Source organism: Lagopus muta, chromosome 3 (assembly GCF_023343835.1).
Source record: "Lagopus muta isolate bLagMut1 chromosome 3, bLagMut1 primary, whole genome shotgun sequence".
NCBI lineage: Eukaryota > Metazoa > Chordata > Aves > Galliformes > Phasianidae > Lagopus > Lagopus muta.
Window position 1 is genome coordinate 60,851,581 of NC_064435.1, and position 27,894 is coordinate 60,879,474.

Genomic DNA, 27,894 nt, shown 5'->3' on the forward strand with positions numbered 1-27,894 from the left:
AATTCCACGAAAAATAATAGCATACTAAAATATTATGCTGTATGAACATAATGTGAGGAACTGAAAAAATATTTACAGAACATTAAAAATGCAGACATTGGGAAGAGGACATTTTTGATGGATACAGTTATTAGGAAAAAAAAAACCTCAGCCCTGTAATGCTTTGGAATTAAGTAACACTTTCCAGGGGTAGATTTAGGTGCTTAGGTTTATTCTGTATTAACCAGAGGTGTTTTTACTTGTCCTGACCAAGCTTTAACAACAAGTGACTTAGCAGGACCAAAACATAGCTCAGCCTGAGTGGATTCAGGCTCACAGCTTTCATGTCACACCTTCAGGCTCCATGAGGTGGCTGGAAAGGTTTGATTCTCTGTTTTCTTTTTGAAGCTTGACCGTGGAGCAGCCACGATTGAAAAATTCAGAGAAAGTACAAACAAGAGGGTATTATGACTTGATATGAGGGAGTCAGAAAGCTGTGTTGGCAGAAGGGAATTTCTGAGATTCTTGCATTGGGTACCCAGGTCTCATTTGCCTTCTGCCCAGGATGGGGAACGTTGTATTTCTTACCATTTCTTACCGTCTAGTTTAAGTTCTTGCTTGCTCAGTTTCTAGTGTGTGTGAGTTCCTTTTAAAATGTTAAATATTTTTCTATGTACACAGGATATGTAAGTGACTCCTTTAATTTTGGGTGGTTCAGTTTTGATTTAATTTGCTGCAGGACTTTGCAAAAATAAATTTTAAATAGCTCTGGAGCTCCCTTACTCTCCCTATAGGAAAATAAATTAAAAAGTAAATATGTACTGGAAACTTGGAAAGCCCTGATACTTGTAAGAAAGAAAAATAATTTCTTATTTCATTCTAGATAAAGTGTGTGCTGTGGAAAGAAATCTAAGGAGGAGTACGAATGACTGAATTATCACCACGTTTCTATACTGAGTAAAAAACACAGAAATATCTTTCTAAAGTGCTTTCAGAAATGTTGATGGTAATTTTTTGTAGCCTTTTAGGGTCCTAATTAATTAGAGCTAGTTACAGAGCAATTATCATGTCTTCGTGCCTGGAAATGACATCTGTAAGATAAATTTGCAAATATATTACCACACACAGTTTGCTCATCTATGCAAATGTTTATATCTTCCAGTGGTTGGACTACACCAGTTACTGTTTTGAGAATCAGAATGTGCCATTAGCATATTACAAGAGATAAAGTACTCTAGGCATTTCTATTAATAAAAAACACTATTATATGGACTCTTATTGTATAACTGTGCAAATGCCAATCATATGTTATTTAGTTTTGGAGATTCTGTTCTGAATCTGCTTACTGGAAAAAAAAAAGTAAAAAAAACATTTCTTTTTAAAAAATTTTCATAACTATTTTACAGTTCTCTTATCCTGTTTCCTTAGTAAAAGATCTTTCCCTGCACACTTCATTTTTATTGGTCTGTATATAACTGTAAGGATGATACTGGAAACTTACTGTAATATTTCAACAGTCATTCAGTATTTATTTAATGTTTTACTGTCAGTTCTTTATTTAGGCAATTTTGCTTTAAAACAGGAAATGCAGTAATGAGATAAACATGGGGAAAAGTAATGGGTCACTGGCCAGTGGAGCTGGCAAGGGTCACAATCTAACTTTTGTCTACCAGAAGTGCAGATGTAGAGCCAAAGGGACATTACACTGAAAAAAATTCTGGCAAAAATTGTATTCACATCCATAGCACTGAAACACGTAGAGCTTAGAGTCACAAACGATTGTTCCTCTGTCTGTATCTGAACCTGTGGCACTGTTTTTTTCTGAACTGTTATAGTAACCACTGCCATTTTTTTACTAAATCATTATCTATCCTGCACCAACACTGGTCCCAATGCCATCCATGAATGTGTGGGTTTCATGTTCTACAGACAAAACCAACTGCAGAAGAAGAGATTGTATTGTGACAGGTGGTGATTTTTTTCAGATCTAAGTAAGAATACCTTGTCTTCAAAACTAACTTTGCTGGCTTATTTTATTCTGAAGTCTTAGCTCTTCAGGCATAGAAACCTGGTGAAATGTGTTTGGTGACTTATGCTTTTATCACACTTTCCTTAAGGGTTATTTGGCTAGGAAGCATGCAAAAAAAAAAAAAATAAAATAAAAAAAAAAAAATTAAAAAAAAAAAATTACAGCCTGTCAATATTACTGTATTGGTAAAGCATCCTGGAAGTCTGCCTTGCTTTCTAGGCCTTAGCACATCAGCACATCATCAGCTTGCCTCAGGATCTGGCACCTTAAAGATTATTGTGGTGACTACAGCTTTAAGTAAATGATCTCACACTTACATTTCTGGATGCAAGCACCAATTTTGTGATAAATCAAAGCAGTTCATGCTCTGCTTCCTGGAGGTCACAGCAAAGCTAAAGTGGATTTGCTTCATTTATGGTTAGTGAGATATGTATTTTCTGAATCTCAGTATTTTCCTCTTTCCCCTCAGTGCACGAGCACAATCAGTGGATGCATTACTCATACACAGCCCTTGCATGCAGGTATGCCAAGAGCGATCCCAGCGTGCAGTAAGTCACATTTTTATAAATACTGTACTCTTCTAAGTTGCCTCTTTATATATTTGAGAATATGAAATCAGTTCTTCTGTCATTTCCGTGAACACACAGAGATTCTCTTGAGCTTTGGAAGGAAAACAGGAGAGAAGTGAAGTGCATGGCAGGAGTGGTATTTCATTCCGTATTTTCCTTTCATGACTCTTCTGTCCTGTCCACCGCCCGGAGAAAAGAAAGTCTAACCACATGTTTTGGAACAAAAAATCACTGTTTGAAAGGGCAGGATTATACCCAAGTTTGCATTTTAATTAGAACCGGGGCAAAAAGACTCAGAAAAAAAATCCAAATCTTTCATTTAAGGACAAGAATATATTTACTCTACAGATACAGTCTATGTGTGAAGTGCATAAATAGGTATTTCTTATTACTGAAGAATTTATACAAGGTACCTGAGCGATTCTCTCCAAGGCATTTTTTTTTTCTTTCAGGGCTGAAATACTATATGGCTTCTCTGAGGGCAAATTAATCTACGGTTTTCTATAGAGTACCTTGGGATAAAGTAAACAGTGGTTTAATATCTCTTCTAAAAGACATACTATAAAAATAAAAGTGACACATTTTTTACTTGTTTTGAGTGCACAATTTTTCACACCATGAGTAACTATGTAATTTATTGGAAATTACACATTTACTTTATTCATTAGTACTTGTAAAAAAATAATTGAATTACTTCTAGCCTATTCTAGTTTTATGGAAAATGAAGAATGACTTGATTCAAACATTATTAACTAAATTAAGTAATTCTTTATGAGGCATTTATTTCTAGACTGCCGGGACTTTCAGCTGCAAATAAGCCCCTTAGACCAGGGTAGAGATTAGTCAGTGAAAGCATGCAGCTTCCCATTCACTTTATGACATTCATCTCATTAGATCATACAAGATTTGTAACCCTCCCAAAACAGACAAAGATCAAGAAGTAAAGAAAGAATGCAGACTTACAGAAAGAGATGATGGAGAAGGAGAGAGCTTCCCTTTACCTGTAAGAAATACCTCAAACCAAAGATAGGAAACATTAATATAAAAGAATATGCTTTTCAATTAGAAAAGAGGAACATAATTTAGTAGTTTGGTAATAGCTCACTCGGCTACTCTTCCTCTACCTTCTCAATAACTATGGATCTGCTGTAACACACAGGCAACTGGGAAGGATGACAGCACAACACAAGGCAGAATGTTTTAGCTTTCAGTAGGACTGTGTTCTCCCACTTAACACAGTCCTGTGTCAGGATGCAAAGAAATTAGACAACAGTAGGGAAAGAGAGCAGTTCTACAGGTATTACAGATCACATGAGTCCGAGGATCACAGTGATGCTCTTTGGTCTGGTTGAAGCAATTGGAGTGCAGTAGCCATTTTCTCTAAGACCTTGTGAAAGAAGATGGCAAAATGAGTCTGTAGATACGATCGAGAAAAGGAGGAAGAAGTAGGAAATATGTGCTTGTTACAGTACTTTCAGTTCCCAGGAAAAAACAAACACCAAATAATTAAAGAATTTGTGGATACCTGAGTGATAACAGAGAAGAATAAAAACCCAACAGAGAGTTGAGAGGAATGAATCATATCAAAGCATATGCATGATAGGTGAAAGGAGTCTCAGAAAGCAGAGAAGAAATTGACATTGTGTGTCCTTTGGCAAGGCACATTGCACTATGATTTTACAGGAAAGGTTGGCAAATGTGGTTTAAACTATTAGCAAAAAAATCATAAGAAACCATATCCTATTTATAGTTATTGATGGTTCATTGCAAAAGTGAAATACTAACGTGAGACTTCACAGGGGTGTGTCCTGGTTTGAGTCTGTCACTAGAAGAGTCTGTCACTAGAAAGTTGGGCAAAGTTGAGAAAATGTTTAAGGAATCTGTGGATATGCTTAGGCTCGAGGTACATTGTTGGACATAATTAGAATTAAAAATAAATGTTTCTGGCAAATTGAAAAGATAGATATTCTGAATCAGGAGAGCACTATGCTTAGATTGGAATAAATATTTGCACAAAAACAAGCTGGCTAGTCAAGAGAAGAATATCTGAGTGGATTTAACAGAACTCAGCCTGGATCAACAATTCCAGTTGTGTTGTGAAAAGGCAACCAACACTGTGGGCTGTCAAGAATATAGCCTGAAAGACCTTTCACCCAATGCTTCAAGCCTGCTCTGTATTGGAATGGTCCTAGCTGGAGTACCATGTTCAGTTTGTTAATACTGTGCATTCAGAAAGAGGTCAATCTAATTAGTCGAGGAATGGGAAATATCAGAAATGCAAAAAATATGGTGCATAAGAAAAGATTACTTGAAGTTATCCTAGAGTTATCTTGCTTGACATAGTTTAGAGAAGTGTCAATTGACACAGAGTCAATTGTATTGCAATATCCAGATTTCTAAGGTGCAGTGGGTTAACCCCAGAATTTTTAAACATTTAAGAATCAACATTAGCAGAGCAAGATGTATTTTCTTAGGCTGGCACAAGGCTAATATTTCTGTATCTGAAGGTATTCTGTGGTCCAGATCATGCCCAGACATCAGCCTAATATGGTGAATATAAATATTGAATATAAACATTGCCTTTTTTGATCTAAATTCAACAGATGCCATCCACAGGAAACAGACGTACTGTGCCTGTCCCATGTTGTAGCTGGGCATGCAAGCAAGCAACTCTTCCTTATAGATTTTCCAAGGACAAAATGACTAACATTACATTATAATTGTGTCTATAACATTTTAATGACATCATAAAATTTCTTGTTCAGCACAAGGAAACACTTTATGATGAGCAGGAAGCAAAATATTAAATAAAAATAATTAAGCTTGTTGTGTGGTATAAATATGGCTTTGACAGTATTATACATATTCCAGGTGACAAAGATTTTATTAAGTGATATCTATCGTAGAATTCCCAAATATCATCAAGCTTTCATCTTAGTTCATATTGTGAAAAACCAAAAAGATCTTGTTCTGGCTTTATGAGTCTATGTTAAATGCTTTAAGTTTATATGAAAAAGAACTGTACAGTCACCCTAACCCCCCACAATTTCTTGTCTCAGGCATTAACATCTCACTGATAATACTCATTTCATAAATCTTGACATTGCTCTTAAATTATTCATATGGTGTTATATGAAAACACATGACAATTTTTAAAAAATGTATTTGTCAAGCATCTTGCAGTCGCCTAAGATGCCACTCTGCTGGTTATTTTTCTGAATCTTGCCATCTGAATACTCTGAATAAATTTTATTTTATTCAATAAGTTTCTCCCTTGTTTCCAAGCATTTCTTTTATGATTTCTACAGCTTCACTTATATTATATTACCCTTCTATTTTTTTTTCTTGTCTTGATTTCCCTTTCTATCTGCCGTGTGCTCTATTTTACCATTCTTGCAATCTATCATTTTAGCTTTGAAAAAGATATTCCTTATTATCTGATCTTCCCTGGATGTACTTAACTTTGTGACATTCTTCTTCTCTGAGTGACCTTTGTAATATAAACTTTCATTGCTGCCTCCTGAAAGTGTATTCTGACAGTGAGGGCTGGCACACCTTCAATTCTTAAATGCAGAAACTACACTTCTTGACATTCCCATATCCCTCACATTTCAGCAGTATGACATAGTGTTGCTAAGTTGCATTATACATTTTTGTTTTCCTTTTTTTTGAATTGTCATACATTATTCCTTTGGTGTTGATCAGAATGTGAAGAAATACACAGTAGCTATTTGACTTGAAAAATAATTCAAGGTGAATGAAGCAAACAGAAACAAAATTGAATGATAATAAGAATTGCTTTTAGTATAGGCTTAAATGGCAAATATCTTTTGGTTGCTTCCAACACAGATCACTTCATTGTTTATTATCAGAATTATTCTCAAAAAATCAGAAATTAAGCATGAAACTACATGGTGTAGTTTCACTTTGTAAAACATTCAGAGCATCATTAATATGTAGATAAACAATTAAGGGAACTGAAACAATCCTAGCACTATTCTCACCACTATTTAATAATAACAGTGAAACTTCAGAGAACTCAATAGAGAATGTTTGTAGTATGTAGCCAGTGGTGATTACATGTCAGTGCTACTCTCAGTGACTTCTCCAGGATTGCATGAAGTTTGTTGTAGTTAATCTTGTGAGTAAGGATTTCTGGGTGATCTTAAGTGTGTTCTACTCCTGCTTAGTGTATTTTTTCCTAAGTTGGAAGCTGACTTTTGGAATTTATATTCTTTCAGTAGGTTAGCAGCTTTAAAACATTTTTATTTTAGGAATTATTTGGCTGAAGAGGAATATTTCACCCTTTATTTAGATTTTTGTTAATTTCACATTAGGTTATTATTAAAAATGTGTGCTTTCTTAGTAATTTTAGCCTGGGATTGTTCATAACCATTCAAATTTAAGAGTGAATTCTTTATTGAATTTCTTTATTGAACATCTGAATTGGGACACATGTTGGTAAAAAGAAAACAAATTTAAACATTTAGTCTATAAAGATACTACCAAGTATATTATATTTTACTTTATTATATATATATATATATATATATATATATATATATATATATTTTTTTTTTCTGAAAGAACAGAAACTTCAGGCTAGATTTTCAGACTAACACTGAAGTGTGACTAATTGGTCTGAAAATCACCGGTAATAATCTTTGCTTCCTGTTGTTTATCTGTTCAGTTTGAGGTTCATATAAGTGAGGCATAAGTTTATCTATGCTGTTAAACAGGCTGAGTGGGTCAAGAAAAATGTTTGCAAAAATAACTGAAATTTTATTATTCTGAGCTGAACCTTGTGTGAAACTTCAATGAAAATTTCACTAGCTTTCTCCAAAGTAGTGAAAATTGCAAGAATATAAAAATAAATCTGTTTAAAGATTGGTTTTCAGAAAATACTCTCAGTGACAAATTCATCATACGATCAAGGTCCCAGACTGAAAAATGTACTCAGAACTGAGCCAATGTCCATTATGCTTCTTTAGGATTTCTTTAGACTGACGTGAAAACCATAAGACGCTCAAAATACCAAGTCAGGTTGGTATGGTCAGGTTCGAAATATTGGCAATGCGAATATATATTTTTTTTCCTATCTTCATTTAATACAGATGGAGTTTTCCCTTGGACTTAAGCTGACAAAATTATATATTATTTCTGCTAATTTTTCCAGTAGGTTATAAATGAAGAGCTGAAGCTCTGAACAAATTTGTTCTCTCTGTTTTCGTTACAATTATTGTGATCTTATGATCAATTTTAAATTTGTTGCACTTCATTACTCATATAATGAGTAATGTCATTCAATTCAGCATAGTTACTTATCTCCAGATATCCACTGAATGTCTCCGAAAACATTACTTTTCTTTCACAAAAGTGTGATATTGATTAAATAAGTAGTTTCAGTAGCCATTTCCTAGTCCTTGAGAACAATCTTTAAAAATTCATGATAAGAAGTTTGTGGAATTTTCAAGAAATGTAAAAGGGAGTAAAAGAAATCCATTTTAACTATATCAAACAAAAACCACTGAATCATTCACTTTCATGAGAAGACTTTTTGGGGAATTTTTTTTTTAGTCAAAGCAGTGCATTATTTTATATTGAAATGAGGTTAATTGATATGCATGTATTTTATTTTTCTTTACCACCCTTCTTAGCAAATAAAACATTAAAGAGAAAGCAGAGAATTCAGTTGATAAATAGGTGAAAAGTGCTGTACCATTTTATTGAAATGGATGCTTCTTTACACTGTGCCAGCTAGGTGGTTTATGAGAATGCAATGTAGAAGAGCTTTGAAAATCTCATCCTAAAGATTTTGGGTTATATATTATGACTTATCTTACTTTGTTAGAAAATTTGCTTAATAACTTCTTAAGGTGCTTGAGATAAATTGAAATACAAATTCAATTTTTATAATTGAATTACCATCAAAAGATTGCAAATGTATGCCACGTTAAAATATACATGTATATATATCCGAGGTTAAGTTACTAGTTTCAGAATCTGAACAAACTCTTTTAATGGAAAAGAATGATTCCTTTAATGTCAGATGAACCTTAGAAAAAAATGTTACTACTGCATAGCAAAAGAAATTTCTTTGGGCAAGCATATTGGCTCTTTCTGGCCTTAAAATTTACAAATGTACTAAAAATGTCTTATAATCCAGATCATAACCTAACTCTTTTGCAAGTCTGTGGCAAAAAGTGACAACACCTTCCCTAGAAGCTCACAGATCCTGTTCTTGGCATCTGAGGAAAGCAGGGAAAGGCAAAAGCTAACACGCTGACAACAGAACTTTTGTTTTATTGCCTCAGAAGATAAGAACATAAGATCTCTATATTAGGTCAGGCTAAATGACCATGAAGCGCTGTGTCTTCATCCATGGCTAGTACAGGGCATTTAAGTTCTCTATTTAAACTTTGACCTTCTGTTCACTTTATAGATTACATATCAAGGTTCATGCCTGTATTTGCTCTGAACAAAACAGTTTCTTGTTTTGTTTTTGGTAATGTTATTATTTTTATATTGTAAAGGAATAAAAATTATTTTGATATGCCTCATTTAATATTCTAATATTTTAAAAACATATTCAAGTTTAAAAACTTCCTCAAGATGTATGTATATTCTAAACAGGATAACATTTTTTCAGATTTACCATTTTGTCCTTTACCTTTTTTTACTGCACTACGTGACTTCTTGTAGTGTATAAGAAATATTTTTTGATTATGAGGGTGATTCCTATTTGTTGTGGATGCCCAACACATTCAATTTAAACATTTTTTCTACCATTTGTAGCATTTTTTATTCTTCTTCTCTGTTTCTTTTATTTTATCCAGCTTCCTTACTTTTAGAGAGCTGAAATTTTACTGCTGGCCATACCTGCAGCAGGATAGAAGGCCTTATATAAATGTACCTCAAACAATTTGATGCTCTGTTATGTTAAAATTAACACTTTGAAGTATCTCCATGAAATCTTTTTCCAGAAATCTCCACTTTTGGCTATAACCAGAAAACTGTTGGCAACATTGCGGTTTGCAGGACAGTAATATTCTTATTGTTATACACTAATAAGCAGACAACCTAATTTCACATCGGTTTCAATTTCTCTTTGATCTCAGAATAAGGCCTAGGCAGCCAGTAGAAATGTTCAAAAGAGGGAATCTTTACTTATTTGCTGATATCCCTTATTTAGAGATTATTTAGCTTAGGCCCTTGAATACTGGCAAAGGAATTCTATCACGGACTTTGATAATAGACTCCTTAATGTAGAAAGAAGTGGTTAGGTCCTGGCTCTTATCCTTTGCTCCAAAGAGAATTCACCGTCATAAATATAGAAAAGATTTGTGAGAGTCATACAGAAATACTCAAGGAACTGTGCCCATCTCAGCAAGCTGAAGACCAGAAATTTCTCCAACTGTAGTAATTGCTTTAGGTATCCATACATACTGAGATGTGCCAAAATCTTGCAAGATACATGAAAAAATATGTGTCTTCCCTAATTTCAGGCCTCCCATTACACAGTAGACAGTATTTCCAGTTAAAATTTTGACATTGTTCAGCTTCTCTGTTTAAACCTTGAGGAAAACACATTTTTGTGTCAAAATACTACAACGACAACAACAAACCCAACGTGAATTGGCCTGGCTTTGACTTTAAGAGCTAAGAATTTGCGTAAGTTCATTTTTTGGATCCCCATGTCACATCTTTATTAATTCAGAAATAATCAGAACTAGCAAATTAGTGACGATCAATATCAAACATGACTGAGAACTCATATTTACTGACAGCTTCATTTAAGACTATTTGAAGGGAAACTGTAAGACTGGAGCTGCTGGGACTTCTGGTGCCTTTCTTCAGCTTCTCAGCCAGAATTTTGTTCTGCTTCATTGCATTGACGACTAACTGTTGTGGAAAATTTAATAGCCATGTCTTATGCAAATAGTGTGCTCTACAAGTAAAACAAATAAAAATGAGGAAATGTACACATTGTACCTTTGAAAGGTTGCAAACACAGAAGACTTGGGTTACAATAACATTTGAAATGAGCCTGGGAGTGGGAACGTAGCAAGGCTTGTTTCAAAGGGGAGCTAGTTCACTAAACACAAGAGTGATTTAATGCACCATCAATTATTTCCTGCTTGTCACTTAAACAGGCTGCATATATGCATGGCAGGTCCATGAGTGCAAAGAGGAGGTAGAAAGCATGATTTATTGGCTGGGGCAAACACCTGCGAATTAAGCAGCTCAGAAATTAGCCACAAGTAGCATATTAGTGCAGCTAATCAGGCACGGTTCAGTATTTCAGTTTCTTGATTCGCCCATAAATAAGGCTATATGTGGCTGCCCTGGGGCATACTGGTGATTAACAGCCCTGACCTACAGTAAAGAGTGCAATCTAAACAATTTAGTGGGGTCTGCAGGTGTACACTGTAAGCTTGTTGCTTATAAGACTGGTGCATCCAGTATGTAGAAAGCTCCCAGAATCTGGTTGTCTTGTTCACGTTTTATCACACCATTTAATGATCAATTTGCTTTTCATTCATTTACCAGAGCCTGGTAACTTTAATGAGTTTTAAACTATGAGGCACTGATGCACAACTGTGCAACCCAGTTGTCTTCTTTGTCTTACTTGGATTCCATAAAAATGAGAACATCATACTTTTCAGTGCACTTTCATATCTCACACCACAGTTATTAACTTTCGTCACTGTGGAAAAGATGAGTTGCTACTTTATCTGTAGTTGGCTAAGCCTAACTATTGCTGATGTAAAATTACTGTGTGAAAGAGCCTACATATAGCAAGAAGTACTCTGCTGTTCTGATTTTGCAAAACACTGAAGAAAAGATAGAAATATTTGTTGATTTCCTTCTGACAACTTAGGCATGCATATTGTGAGAGGTCTGGAGCTCTCTTGATATACTGCAGTTGAACTCATATAAAGCTCAGCAGTAAACATACTGACTTCTAACTCTGTCAGAAAAAAATATATTATTTGGAAAGAAAAGGACAGACACAGACATCCTCCAGTAAGCGTGATGCTGGGTAAGTCATACTGTTCACCCAGAGTACTCATCATAGGCTTCTAATTTTTCATCTTCAAAAGAACAATTGAGGACATGGACAAGGATAAAATGAATGGCTAGTGGAAAAGATATGAGAGCTAACATTGCTTGTGAGGAAAAGACATTGAAAATCCAATACTAGCAAGATTTTCATATAAAAGAAGGCTGGAATTTTTAAAAAAAGAAATACATAAAAAGAAACATAAAGGATGCCTGAATGAGAAAAAGTAAGTTGACCACTGCTATTTACCCTTTTTCCTAAAATAAGAGCATCATGCTAGTACGTTTTGGACCAAAAGGCAACAAATTTTATACAATGATACATACAATACATACAATGATTGATTAGTTGCTTCAAGATCTCATTGAAATCAAGAAGCCAGAATTACTTGAGAAAGAAATATTCAATCTAAAAACGAGTATGTTTGTAGATAATGAATGTCCACAGTTATGTTTTGTAAGAGAAAACCTACCTCATCTTGTTTCATACTTAAATATTAACTGCAGAAACTAGACTAGAATCCTATATTTTTTGTAGTTACTGCATGTTTGTTTCTTGCTTGATCAGTTCACTTTCCATTGCACCAAAATGTACTTATGACAGCTGAGATGTGACACAATGTAACACTGGTCTGTTTTGGAATGCCTTTGCTGATGTTTATAGATGGGAGACATCAAGTACCAAATCCTTGGTAGTGCCTTCATTCATATCTGTCTTTAAAGATACCCACTGCTGTTCTCAACACTGCTCCTTAGGTATCACCCAGCAAGATGGAGGGCTCTGAATGAAGAATTCATTTGGTATCTGGCTGAAACAAAGATGGGAGTTGGCATCTTTCAGCCACTGTCTTCCTCTCCTCTATGGGTTGCTTCTCATGTAGTAAGAGTAGCAGAAGTGTCCGCTTAAAAACACCCACAGAAATTGTTAGAAACTGTTGTATTAAAGTAAATCTAGCTTGTTTCTAACTGTGTCAGATTATCAGCTGCAGCTTTTCTTCATGATTCTTGTCAGATTTATCATAGGCAGAAATTAGGTTTCTTCTGCCATTTGGTTACACCCCCATATTCTAATTACTTCCAAGTCATTCCATTTTCCTGGTACTGAGTGATGGTGGGCAGCATCCTTACTGCTTATGGTCTGCTTCTCCAACAGCATTTTTATTGATTTACATAGCATAACTTCTAAGGGATCTCTTCTTTGGTATCTCTTTCGTAGGCCTTTATATCTGTACCCATAGGACTCTCTATCATTATATGCTGTTCATGTGTTTGTTTTACTACCTGGTCATACAAACTCCTCTCTTCGTGGAAGTCAGGTCTGGATTTTTATCTTGAGGTTGCACTGTTAGTGACTATCAACATGGAACACCCTGATGGGCTCCTCTATGCATGCTTAAGAGATCATGTCATCATCTTCTCTACTATGTCATCTGGTGCCCCACATATGGGTTAGATATAAGCCCTTCTCAAGACTGGTTCTTCTCCTCAGTCTAGAGTGTTTTTCATTGCTGGGACCAAGACATTTAGAAAAGTTATTTAAGGTTCCTTAAGGAAAGATTTCTTTACATTGGAACCAAGATGATCACTGTGATGACTTCTGTATTCCATATTTCTGCTCTAATGCATGATGCTGCTGATATTTACTATGCACAGAGAAGGATTATGTGTACATATTTTTCAATGTAAGGGTGGCAGACTGGCTGAGGAAAGAAGTTGACTAGTCAGTGTGCATACTATCTAAATTTTCAACAAGGCCTGGGCTTAGGGTAAAGATCACTTTATTCTGTCCCAGGAAATAGCCGGCAAGCTTGAAGTACAGCAAGTCAAAGACACAGGAGCTCAGTTTGAAACAGTGCCACTAAGCCAACAGCATAGACACATCCTCTGCATGTTCTTCATTATATTTCCCCCATTTTTTTTTCTTCTTTTTTTTTCCTCTTGCTTGAATGAAACAAAACAGGACCTTTTATTTTGCTGATTGACATGAAAGATTGGTTTCCTTGGAATAACTTTGAAAACATACCTTTTTCCTAGTACATTTTATTTAACATTGTCATCATCATATGAGCATGTTATAAACTCCCCATGTATTTAACAATAGAGGTAGAGAATTAAAATCATAAGATAACAGAAATAATAGGTGTAATTTAGATATTTATATACTGCAATGAGATATGGAAGTGTGTGAGAGAAATCACTCAAGAGTGTAAGTTTTGAAAACAGTATAAAAATTGACTAAAAATAAAATGCATAATATAGAATAGAAAGATTGTAGTGCAGAAGCACAATCAGCTATACTAAGATACTTGAGATCTATTACAGGATTTTAGTCTGTCTCTTTTGAAAAGGTAAAGTAATATTTGAAGTTGTATCTATGATTTTGGAAAGTGTATAGTATCATCAGATCACCAAAGTGTCAAAGCTCTTGTTATGAAACAGCCTTTGTCTTCTGGTAAAGGGGATGTTAAATTTCAAGTACAGCAAACTCAAAGTGGCTACATAACACCAAGCACAGGTTAAAAAAAAGCAGATTTATTGTGAGAACTCTGAAATGATATCTAGATGATCCCTCGAGCAGCCCTTGGGATGTCAAAGATGATAATACAGTTACAACGTTTGGGAAGTATTTCTGGTTTTACACTTAGCCTTTTGGCAGAAATTTATTAAGACAGAATAAGCCTGTGACTTTTCAATTCCAAGTACAATTTGTTTCTCTAATATATCTTCAGGAGTAATGTGTGATGGAATTTTTCCTTTGCTGGGCCCAGTAGTTGTGGGTGATGATGTGTTATAATAGGCTCTCACAGGCCATATCTCAGCAAGATAAAACACAACACATGTACATCTGTGGCCCAGTGTCAATGCCTTAAATGTACATCAGAAATGCATTAAATCTTCTGATTGCTATTTTGTTTGTACAGCTTGTTGGTTCAGAGTTTCGTCTGTAATGTATCCTGCTGGTTACCTTGAATTATTGGCATATCCTTGGTAGAACAAGCACACCTTGTTCAGAAAACACGACATTACAGATGTGGCTTGAATCTTTTCCTTTATTAGTGGAGAGAGAAGAAATTTTCTTAAAGCTGTTCCAATACTCTTTCCAAAAGCACATATCTCAGAATGAACTATGTCAAGCAGTGCTTTTGACCAAAAGTAAAGGCACGTGTTATCTCATCAGAAATCTATCCACACAGTTGTTTGTATGTGTGCATAAGTGCATGTGCCTATATATAATGACATAACTGTAGAAAATGAAGTATTATAGACAGTTATGAGAAAGGGTGCATCAGAAGAAGCAGATACAGGTTTGGATACTCCTTCTGGGCCAAAATCTCAGCTGATTTAAAGTTATTTATATCCTATCAGCTCCATTGCTCATACGTGAGATTTTTCAAAGAAAATGACTGTTTTAGATGTAATCATAAGCTAAATATTAATGGAATCCATAGCGTTTGATGAAAATGAACTTTATATACCATACATAATATAATCTTATTTGACACTAGCCAATTCCAGTCTTTAGCGTTTCCACATAACATATCTGAACAATGAAAATTGACATAGTAGAAGGAGGTTAAGGCTGTACAGTTGAATAAAAGAATACTTACGAGGGATGAAAGCAATGCTTCCTGTTTTATTATGTTAACTCATAGCATCAGAGGTGGATGTTGGTGTTATGGCAGTAGAGGTTGAGCCTTCCCACCAATATCCCATTGCATTTTGCTGTTGTGACAGATGGCAGCAGAGGGGCATTGGCATCTGGTATACAAGTGTGCACAAAGCAAAGGATTATCTCTGGGTTCCTCCATGCAGAAAAATGGCACCCATTGACATTCACTGATGCTTCTGAACGCTGATGGAGACCAAACAGTGGATGTGAGCAAAGAGAGGCAGTGGGTGGTGATTTTCGAAGTGGTGACGAGCAAAAGAGGGTCACTTCTGCTGATGCAGATCTTTTGTTCATAGCTGATAAAAATGCATAGCTAGTGGTGACTGTGTTGAAAAATACAATTTTTTTGTTGTTGATGAGAATTTGGTCCATCAAATAGTGATATTGTTCTCTTTGTATCTGTTGTGGTTTCCTGGAAATAAATAGAAAGCATTGCTTTTGGAGCAATATATATTTTGAATGTAATAAAATACATTGAATTTCTACATGCCATCTTGAGCAATACAGGCTGAAGCCTCTCTGGTAAATGGATTCTAAAATAAGTGAAAGAAAAAAAATGGCACTGTACTGGAGACTACCATTTCTCAGCAAAGAAAGGGGCTATAGGAAGGAAGGGATGTGTATGAGTGTCCAGCTATGCCAGAGGGTGTCTCACCTTACAGGAATCCCTGCAACATCCAGTTTGAATGTAAAGTATGGTCTAATATGTTAGAATTTGATATGAAGCAATTAAAATGTTGGGGTTTTTTGTTTTGTTTTGTTTTTCCTTTTTTAACGTGAAGTATAAAATGAAAGTAGTGTATTTTTGAATTTGCAACAAATCTATCCCACAAACCCATTTCTTTTTACCAGGTAATGTGAAACCCACTGTAAATGTAAATCCTGTAGTGACATACATATTTGTTTTGTAGCTGAAAACATCAGTAGTGAGATACTGAAGGTAATATGGGAGATAAACAATAGTGTTTAAAAGTGACCACATGGTATTAGGGATGAGTGAATATTTTTAGGTTAAAACTGCCAAGGAAATATATAATGCCATTTCTGCAGGTACACTGATTTAAAAAAGAAACTGTGTTTATAGATGGCTGAATACAAGTGAAAAATTGAGTTTGTAACAGAGGTAAATGACTTGTTTAGGAATCTGGTCTACTAGATAGTTTGCCAAATCTTTTAGTTTTTAACTCTGTGATCTGTTCACTGTGCACCTACTGGTGCATTACACTTTCCCATTTGTGTCAATGCCAGTTCTGCTTCTAAAATATACTTCATACTCCTGAAAAAACTGTTTTAAATTGCTTCTCTCTACTGCCTATTTTTAGTTTTAGCTCAGTTTATCCTATCTGGCATTAGCTTATATATATGCGTGTTCGAGCATGCAGCGTGCAAGTATGTGTGCACATCTGTTGATCTAGATAATTTGCATGCAAAAAGAACAGAATATCAGCAACTATTCCAGTGATGACTGTATTGCAACAGTGAAGTTGTCATATTTAAAAGTATGCTGCAGTTATTTATTTTAGGGGCTAATTGGATTGAAGCCATGGTGTATTTTATTATAAAAACTTTTTTTTTTCTTTTTTTTGCTACAAAAGTAGACTCTCAGTAGACTCTCTACTGTGATTTCAGTAGAATAAATTCACTTTCACAATCCATTCAATACCTGATTATTTCAGATTACTGAGGTAATGGAGATAATATTAACTTATTCTTGTCTTACAGTTAATAAATTGCACCATGGATAACAGAATGAGCCACTGCTGATACTTATTCAACAGGCCCACTTTAGAAACTTCAGCAGAGACTTGTTTTTCATTAAATACATTTGTAATCTAATTTACATGGAGGAATTAATATATTTCTTGAAACTGTTGTCATGCATCAAATAAAATGTAGTTCAATAGCAGCTTTTTTTAGCATTCCTGGCAGAAGTGAATAGCAATTATGGAAGCTTTATTTTTGTTTTGTTTTCTTTTGTTTTGTTTTGTTCTGGCATCATTTTTTGATATTATTGAAGATTCTCTGTTTTTAAGAAGCTGAAGTGTATGATTCAGTGCACTTTTGGACAGCCTTCTCCAATGATTCTGCAAAAAAAAAAAAAAAAAAAAAAAAAAGTAAATATACCCTTTGTAAATATACCCTTGCCCCCAAATGACAAAATACTCACATTGAAAAATGCAGTGACAAAATAAAGCATAATGCTTTAACATTTTTTGTCAGATCATGATAATAGTTTTTATTTTTCTTAATTAAGCATAAACTAAAATTAATGCTTTAAAGGTCTCTCATGTACAATTTTCTTAAAATATCTGAAGGTGGGATAGAAAATGACATGTAAGAGGATTGTTACTGAAGAGAAAGAGGGAAAGTAGCTGAAAAATTACCTAATAAGAAGTTGAGGAAATGATGATACGATACAAAGATTAAAGAAGGAGAAAAAAGAAAAGAACTCCAAGGTGCAACTTTGATCTGTAATATTACAGATCTAATGTGGTGTGGTGTTCTTATACTTATCAAAAGTCCACTTTGGCCTCACCTAGCAATTCTGTTTGCCTTTAATTTTTATATGTTTCAAAATTATTACCCTGGAGCAATTACTGGAGAATTAACACAGTTGTGAATTAAAAAAAAGAAAGAAGAAAAAAAAAAAGTCAGAACGTTCTGATATATCTTAACAGGCTGACTTAGGATGTGTAAGACAAAGATTCAGATTTTCACTTTGCTTACTTGAGGGTCATTTTCATCAGAAATCACCCCAAATCAAACTTGAAAGAGAATAAATAGAGTTTTAATTTCCCTAAAGTATTACTTTCCAATAACTGAGTTTCCTAAGAATGAGCTAGTAGAACTTGCTGTTTCTGTTTAATACTATTAACTTGAAGAATCTAACTTTTCCTATCTTCTCACAGAATCACAGAACTGTAGAGGTTGAAAGGGATCTCTTGACATCTTCTTGTCCAAACTCCCTTTTCAGGCATGGTGAGGTAGAACAGGTTGCCCGAATTGTGTTCAGTGGAAGTCAGGTTTTGAATATTTCAAGGCTTAGAGATTCACAGCCTCACAGGTCAGCCTGGTCGAGTGCATGGTCATCCTCACAGTAAAGTGCTTCCTAATCAGATGGAACCTCCAGTGTTCCAGTTTGTGCACACTGCCTCTTGTTCTGTCACTGAGCACCACTGAGAAATAAGAACACAGCCTGCGCCTCCATGATCATGACCACCATAGCCATGTAATCTTACTATTCCAGGTCACCCTTTACAATATGATTGGCACCTACATGCAATAACAGCAAGGGTGAAGGCAAAACCCCTGCAAATAGCAAACATTCCTAGAAGACAGCTCAGGTTGGCAGATGGGCATCTCAATCCTCTGCACCTGGTAGCCTGCTAGCTCTTCTTCCCTCAGTGGCCCAGAGTAGCTCAGGCTGAGCCACCAAACATGATTCATTTGATGGCACTCACAATTATAAGTACATTAAACCAATGCAGTTACTGAAAGTCTTCAGGTAGGTCAGGAGTCTTCTTCTTGGTATGAGAAGTCATCAGCTTCCACATTTTCTCATGATGAAAGTTTCACTTTCCAACTTCATGGGCACAGACTTCCTGCCTCTCTGCTTCAGCTAAAGGTTCAGGTTCTTGAAGCTGTTTGGTCTCAGAGAAAGTCCAGTTGATCTCCTTCTCATCCTTGTAGATGCACTGCAGACTGGCCATTTTCTCTGCCACTCTTCCACTTGGCTTTACAAATCACTGAAAACTTCACACCTCCTGCAGACTAGAAAACCATATGCTCTAGGCTCTAGAAGAGACCCCTGGTATCCTTTGCAGTTTGAGACTTGCAGAGCTGCATCCTTCTATGGCTTCATCTTTGAACAAGAGTCTAATAATGAATGGACAGATTCCTGGCTCCTGGGAACAGTGCTGTGTGGCATATCACCATCCCAGCTAATGTGAGGACAGAAAGTTTTCATCACAGTTGCATACAATCCTTCATCTGTTGGTTGCACAATAGAAACTGTGCTCTGTGTCTCGCTCTTACATAAATCTCTCCTAAGCTTTGGCTAAACAGATCCTTGGCTCTCACTATTTAGGATATAGTCACTCTGTGAATTTGTTGTTTTTATGTTAAAATATTCTAAATAGTTCTGAGATTTAATTTCTGTAGATTAGAGTAGAGTCATTTGGTCACTCGTGCCCTGCTTGCCTTCTTTTTATTTCTGAATATCTGTCTGTATGCCTACAAATAAAAACAAAATGTTGTTCACAGAAAGTTTTGCTGAGCAAATTGAGATTTTATGTAATTCACATTTTCATTAATGTTGTGGTATTTTTAGTCTTCAGAAGGTCTTAGGAGAAGAATTTGATTGTGAAATCAGAAGGATGTCTCAGTGAGTTGAAAACAACCTGAAAGCAGATGACCAGAAAGCAGCTGGATAACATGGTCAGTGGTTACACAAAGATAATTGGTAACTTTCACCTAACAAATTTGTAATTGCAGTGATCATCATTTGAAGAACAGCTAGCCTAATGCATTATTAAAATAGTGCTGCCTAAAAAAAAAGGAACCCTGAAACAAGCCTTGTATTTTAATACATTGAAGGCGTATTGTGAAACAAAGTCATCAGTAACAATCTTTTTGTAATATTTTTCAAACATGGTATCATTTCACACGTAAGATTGGTTTAAAAGAGATGACTTATTGTCTTTATCTGAAGTATGATCAGAAGTAAAGCAGAATGAACTAAACTCAGAATAGATAGAATGAATTGACATTGAGAGAGTAGATATTTTAGTGTCCTTTGGAAGCCAGTCATCCCACCTGTCCTCCACATTTGCAGTGATCTTTGAAGTGGCTTAGCAGAAACCTGTATTCCTAAAGGTAATGAAGATATAATATCAGTAAATTTATGGGATTTCTGGGAACCACTTAAGACAAATAATAAATTGAGCAGTAGTTTTTCATAGCTCATTCAAATGCCTACTATATCATGAAAAGGAATGTGTAATAAAGCAAATGCACTGAATAGAATACAGTGAAAATACAATGTGAATAAAAATGGATAATAAGTTAAAATTGATGCTAAGGCTATGAATAAACAGAGGCAGATGTATATCTATAAGTTGTATAGCAACTAGATATCCAGGGTACCTAAGTATACATATAGTTTTTTTTTTTTAGTTTAGGGAATGTTTGTCTCAAAAGAGTGAATGCCAGATTTTTTAACTAATGATAAAATTATGCAGTTAGTAAAAAAATATTATTTAGACATGACGAGAGTTTATCCTAAAGTATTCTAATATAGCTCCAGTTGTTCAAAGAGTTGGATTTTTCACTGTGAATAATGTTTTCAAATGTTGCCCATTTTGTAAGCAGTTCACATATAGCACCTGATGTTTAAGACATACCAATTATTCAGAATTATTTTACTTTAACAGATTTACCTTTTTATACAGTTACATACCTTATGTACAAACTGTGTTCTGTTGGGTACCAAATATTGTATTGTTTCCACTTATAGAGAAAGACAGAACTGAGTGAGCAATAAACCAGAAATATTGCTGTTCTGATAAAGAAGATATTGATGAACAGATATTTGTGCTAAAGCTCAGGAAATTATCAGGCATCCAAAATTCGGAGCTAGTGGTCATGTAGTTGTGCAAACATGTTTTAGTCCTGTTAACGACAAAAAGATGACTGCAACATGTTACGATAGCTATGATGAAGAAGAATGCAGTGATGGGAACAGGCCTAAGTTTCCATTTCCTTTTTAGTTCATGGATTGTAACTAGCATACTGAAGAAAAAAAGCAGGATCTTGTAAGGTTACTAGATTAGAAATATGGGGATACACCTAACAGAGGTCATTCAACCTCTGTAGCATGTAAAGTAGGAAGAAATTGAATCTTGTGCTCAAAGTAGGGCTGACCTCAAAGTCAAATAAGGTTGCCAAGGACTGCTTAGAAGTGATAAATTAATGAGGAAAATTTGAGCTCTTTTTTACTAAATTAGAGAAAAGAATATTTTCATGGGAAACTAAGGACTTCAAGTTTATATGGAGATTTGGGCATTCCAGAATCCCTACCAAACAGTTTATTGTGTTGTTCCTCAGTGTGCAGCCATATGAATGTAAATCAATAGGAAACAGGGAGAGTAGGAACCATATCCACTATGTGAGGTCCATCAAGCTCTGTGACAAGAACTATTCAGGACTTTGTGTAGAGAAATTGTCATCGTTCAGACAGCCTGGTGGCCTTGAAGTTTCCTAACCACTTTCTTTCAAAATGTTGAGCAACAAAGTCTTTGAGAAAAATTTCAGCTTGCTACCGATAAGATGGAGGATCAAGGTTCACGTCAGTGTTTTGTTACAGTTAAACTCAGCATTTCAGGATTGCCATTTTGGAAATTGTTGCTAAATATGCCTATATTTCATTTATTCAGCTATAGTCTTTTTTGGTCCAGAGCTGATAACGCCTCTAAGACAGAAGTGATGATTCTGTGATTCCTGGTTTGTGATTTGGCCTTGTGTAGACTATTGCAAAAATTGACATAACATGACAATAAGAAACTTCAGCAGACACTCCATTCAGTCTTGCACTTAAAGGTGCATTGTAGAGCATTTTGTACAACGCCCCCTCTCACCCTCCCAAAAGCAAACTTTACTTTCCTTTCCTCTGGATTATGCCTAAATGCAACAAGTAAGATAGATGATTACAACTCAGTATTTTTCACAATTTCTGTCAGGCATATTTGGTTTTGATTGTAACACTAAACCAAACATGTTTGGTTTTGTCTGTTGCTTGCAGAAGTTTTCTTACATAAGTGACTATTTTCCTTTTAACATGCATTCTTTCACAATGAGAAAAGTTCTCTATATTGTAGAGCTTCATATTTATATGTAAGGAAAAAGGCCTCATGATGAAAATTCAGTTGAAATCAAAGTGAATGTCTATGTAATGTTAATTTAATTACATTATTTTCTGTTATTGTTTATAAAAATGATTTATGAGACTCCTTTTGCAAATCTCAAAGTGCTCAATGAATTATGAGCTGTGGTTCTTAGCTAAAATTCTACAACCAGAACTTATATTGTGACAGAAGAAAACCTTAAATTACAGCTAAAAGTAAAGTAAAAATAGTAAAAGGTATTACAGTGATAATGAAAAATAATCAAAGAAATTCAGAGTTAGGTTCCTCTTAAGAGAAAAACAAAAATATTAGAGCACAGCTTCCTCAAAGACTTCATTTTTTATTTCTGATGATGCCTGGCAAGTGAGCAAAACCTTATAACCATAGAGTGCTAGCTCTGGAGATCCAAATTATATTTAAAAGTTTTTAAAATTCATTAGATTTCTTCTCTCTCATTTTATTTCTTCCTGAGTGATAATCTTTTCTTCATAACTAGGTGAAAATCAGTAATTAATCTGCTTTTAAAGCCTTTTTTCTGTAGGGTAGCTGTAGTTTTACAGTTACAAAGACTGTAAAAATGCAAATGAAGTGTATAACTAAAACCAGTGAAGGGACAGGGTTGGATGTTGACATTTGTATTTTTCACATGTATAATGTTTTAGAGAGTCCTGATCTCAAATAAACCTTGTGGTTTTGGTGTCAGTAAATTAGAAGAAAAAGCTTCAGGATTGTATGGTTGGCTTCCTTCTAAAATAAATGCTCCTACAGTGAGTATGAATGAGTATATTAAAAAGATATGTGATAAACCCCCCAGTTGTTCCTCCTCCTGGACTCCCTTCTCCTCAAGCTGGACAATGAGTTGTGGTGGAAACACTGCATTTGGACAGCCTGCATGATCTCTGTGGGAACTACTACTGCAGTCCTGTACGCATTCCAAATAAAGCAATTTAGTTTAAAAGCATCTGCTTTTCCCTGTTTCAAGATACTGCTAATCAGCCAATTGACATTGTTTTGCCTCTGCAATGCCAGGGGCTCCTGAATAAAAACATTAGTTCTGCCATGCTGGATCAGATGAAAGAGTCCATCTTACCCTGGTTTCCTTTTCCACTGGTGACAAGCAGCAGATGCCTAGGGAAGCATACGGTGATAATTCCCTCTGTGTACCCTCCTGGCTGCCAGCAATATGTAGACTTGGTGAATCAGAGGAGCTGCCTTTCTGATTTTTCTTATATAACCAGAATCCTTTGCTTTTTCTTTTTGCTTTTTGTGTTCATGATCTAAAAACATATTGACCCTTTAAAGCATACCACTTCATGATTTCGATTCACCCAGAACCACTTTTGATTTTGCATCACTTTCTCATAAATCTATTTATAGACCTTTTTTGTTTTTCTTCTACATGGTAGAAGTTGCTCTCTCTCATCATCTGTTCTTTGTATAGGCATTGTGCCATACATTCTTTCTGTAGCTTCTCCAGTGCTATTTTACCTTTTATAGAAAAAAAGCAGCACCTATAATCAGTGAATAATTACATGTTCTATTTGATTCTGTTTTCCTCCTAACAATGCTTAACATTTGTACTAAGAGTTTCCATTTATTTCATCTCACTTCAGAACCATGATGGACTTAGTAGCATCAGTATATTTTGAACATTGCTGATGCTTGTACAAGATCCTACCAGACCCTGTTGTTGATCTACCCTACAGAATCTCCATTTACTCTACCTTTTAGTTGCAGATTATGCAAATAGATGTTTGTCTCATCCATTAGAATTTTAATATATTTTGGAACCTATCATAAGATATGATTACTTTTTAAAAACCCAAATATAATATGTCAAACAGATCATTGTCATTAATATTCTCCATTAGTTCTACAGAGCTCATAAATAATCTGTAAGCACAGACCGTCTTTATGAATTCAAGTTTATTTCTCACTGAATCATATGTGTCAGTGAGTCTGTTGTCTCTGTTCTTTATTGCAGTTTCTACGGGTTTAATCAGATTTGGTATCATACTTAATGATTTGGAGTTCCCTAGGCACATTTCTCCATTTAAAACATTTTTAAAAGTTGATATCTAGTGTTTACAAACAGTTATACTATTTAAAAATTGGTAGTATGGATCACAACTATTGACAAAACTAACATAAGCTAAGAACAGTTGTGTAAATCAATGTTTGGAATGACTAGTACTGACTTACTGGCAATTTAATTTCTTACCTTTCAGCTGAAAGCATTAAATCTCATTTATTTATAGAAAATCTATTTTCATTATTTTTTTTCTAAAATGTAACATGTTAATTACAAAAAATGGTGCATTTAACCAATATGTGTTGAAAGTCTCATGTATAAAAGGGTAGAAAGAAAATAGTAAATACTGTTTTTATAGAAGATCTTACAGAAATGATGTGTCTCTGTATTACAGAGATAATTATTTAGAAATTGAAGGGGATTATACAACACTATTTCTTTGTTTCAGATTATTTCACGGTTTTGTCTTTTTGGGCAGTGTTAGGTGAATTTGATGCAAAGGTACTAGATTTCCTCAAAATATACGTGCTTTTTATTTGTTTGTTTGTTTGTTTCCAGAAAGTACCATTTATGTTTAAAGATAACAGATATTTTGTTAAAAAAACATGTGGCTTTCTGAAAGGGAGTGGAAAAAGAATGGAACATGATTAGCACCATGTCAAATTAGGTAGTAAGCCTGCACACACACTGTGTTGATGTGAAGAAGAAGAAATGCATGGCTTAAACTTTGCCCAAGGCTCCTGTAAGTGTAGTACCATTTCAGCTCATGGAGGATCTAGAAATACACGAGTACGTTGTGCTAATTCTTCCTGTCTGGCCTCTTTCTTGACTCAGAGATAATAGGGTCATCTGGTCAGTACATGTCATGCTGCTGCAGTAGAATTGCAAAGTAGCTGTAATAATTTTATGGTGCATATACTATAGCTGTCTAAATGTTGGCTTCTATTAATGAAGTTTGGAGTTAAGAAAGAAGTTTGCACCTTGAGAAATGTGAGAGTTCTTCTAGCAGACGGTTCAAAGACTTTCTCAGACCACATAGTCAAACTATAGTCAGCAAGATGACTGAAGAATTGAAAAGATTTTTTATAATCTTATTAACCCAATCTTGCAGCCCAGCTAAAGCTACTTTAAACTCCTTTTACATTCCTGAAAAAAGACAAAGTAAATAAGTATATACATGAAAAAGGAGCCATGCTGGCTTAAGAATGAATAACAGAAGCCTGTGGATCAAGAATCCTCCCAGCATCACTCAGTTCTTCCACTTTCAGTTTGGAACAATAAGAGTCTTTGTTGGGATGATGCATATTAATAGTCTGTGACAAGTTATAAATACATTGTGGTTGAATGGATTTTTTTCTACAATGGATTCTTATAGTGTTTGTCTATCGGAATGATATGCATGGATTTTAAACAACCTGAATACGTTTTTGGAATTATATCTTTGAAAGTTGACATGATAGGCAATAATACAAACTTAGGATGATACAATGTAAAGTCATTTGGCAATTCTATGACCCAGTAAGGTAGAAAAGAAAGTGTGCTTAATAATAAAAAAGGGTTATTTTTACTATGAAAGAGATTTGAGAAGTAAAAAAAATGTAAATTTCACTCAATTTTCACTACCTTTTGTTGCTTGAATTTATGCAAGGAAGAATGATAGTATTCGGATATAATATTCTGTGTTTTCACAATATAATGTCAGTGAGAAAAGGATAGTATTCTCATACTTTCTTGACAGTTAACCCACAGTGATAGCTTTCTGTAGGGACAATAAAGTTTTTTTTCACATTACTCTTAGTTTTCCTTTGGAGGAAGCATATTAATATTTGAAAACAATAGTGTACATCTTTTATTATCTCCTGGTAATTAAAAATGGATATTTCTAGTAAGTGTTATTTAAATCATCTGAAAAAGCTTAGATTATCAGAACTCCTCTACAATCAGAAAATGTGGGTAGTAATCAATGTTAAAATGATTACAGTTGTTTCCAAGGAAAAATGTATGCCAGCAGTTTGAATTTTATGACAATCAGAAAACAGAAGACTTTGCAAGAAAAAAAACTAATTTAATAAAATACTAAATGAAATCTGGTTTTGAATAGTTGCCAATGATATGCTTTTTGCAAATATGAAAAAAGAAAATATCTTTTAAATTTTAAATAGTTAAATTTAAAGCTGCCTTCTGAATGTAAAAACAAAACAAAACAAAACGTTTTCATCATTAATAAGACTGTGAGTAGTGTGCCATCAGAAACCTGGTTTTAAGCTCTCTCAAAACATGCCTCTGGCTGAATACTGAATGTATTAAATGTATATTAAAATGCATGTTACTTGAATACACCCATAGTGCCATGTGATCTGGATTACTATAAGAGACCTATTCTTGCTATTATTTTTCAGTCCATCAATCTCTGCATTATCAACAAACTTCATTAATTATGTGTTCTTCTGAATTACCGAATACATTGAACACTAGCATTCACTAATAATGCCACCAACTTCTTTCTCAATATGTTTGGTTACCAAATCTGAAAAATAGTCACATTTCAAGTCAGATAGCATCCATTATTTTGATTTTATATACTGTAGGTATCTAAACAGGCAAATATGCAACGCACACACACACACACACACACAAAAAAAAAAAAAAAAAAAAAAAGTCGCTTGATCACCGTACAAAAAAATGTTTAATTAGTACCAATTAAGTCGTGTACTTTTGAGCTTACTCTAAAAATTTTTTATTTTATTTATGGTAGGTTGTTTTATAACTAGGTTGGCTACAAACATGAGAGAAGCATCATTTATAAAGTCTATATGTAAAATGGCACCTATTAAAACTTTTAATTGTAAATCTAGAGTGAGACATTTCAGGGTAAGTGCAGATTAACAGAATGCTTCATGTTTCAGTTTTTGGAGTTGGTAGTTTAGGAAGAAAATACCCATACCCACGTCAGTACCGAAAAATGTGATAATTATCTATTAAAAAAATATATCTATTATTGTGTTAGGATTTTTTAGCTTATTTTGGGAAAAATGAAATTTTAGATGAATTGTTGTGTGATTTACTAATCTTGCTGTTATTCTGTTGAAACTACTATTCCTGTCTGGTAGTATTTTAACATTTTAGTGATTTGTGGTCCCTGTGGCAAGTTAAACTTTTCAGCATGAGATTCCAATTGACTGCTAAGACAACAGCTATGAAGAACTAGCCTAGACAGACATGCTTAAGCATAAGTATACACATTTCCCTGTCTAGAATCTAGGAACCTCACGTGCCTTGCAATCATAAAAGAATTTTAAGCTTTTAAGCTTTTTTTTTTTTTTTTTTTTTTTTTAGAAATAGGTCACAATTACTCTTTGAAAACATACTAGCAGGACAAAACCTCAAGGTTAAAACCTTAACACAGTCTGCATGTGACCAGGATTCCTCTCCTAAAGCTTCTCCTAAAGTTCAGATCAAGATATTCTACTCCAAGAGGGCAGCTGAACCAACAGGTACAGTCCTTTTTTGGGCTAAAACTTTGTCAATATGGCAAAACTTTCAATGTTAATGAAAGATCATCAGAGCAAAATTTTGTAATCTGGCAGATATGTAGAGTATTTTGAAATACTGCTTTTCAGTTCTTGCTTCCAGTATTGATAGTGCAACCT

The 27,894-nt window shown here is 34.6% G+C and overlaps 1 long non-coding RNA gene across 1 annotated transcript; it reads left to right on the plus strand.

Annotated features, from left to right (window-relative positions):
• Nucleotides 1-279: 279 nt before the first annotated feature.
• LOC125691454 (uncharacterized) lies at nt 280-27,885 on the plus strand. The gene is made up of 3 exons (XR_007376137.1): nt 280-360; nt 2,478-2,529; nt 27,581-27,885. It is a non-coding gene; the product is annotated as an uncharacterized LOC125691454 (long non-coding RNA).
• The last annotated feature ends 9 nt before the right edge of the window (nt 27,886-27,894 follow it).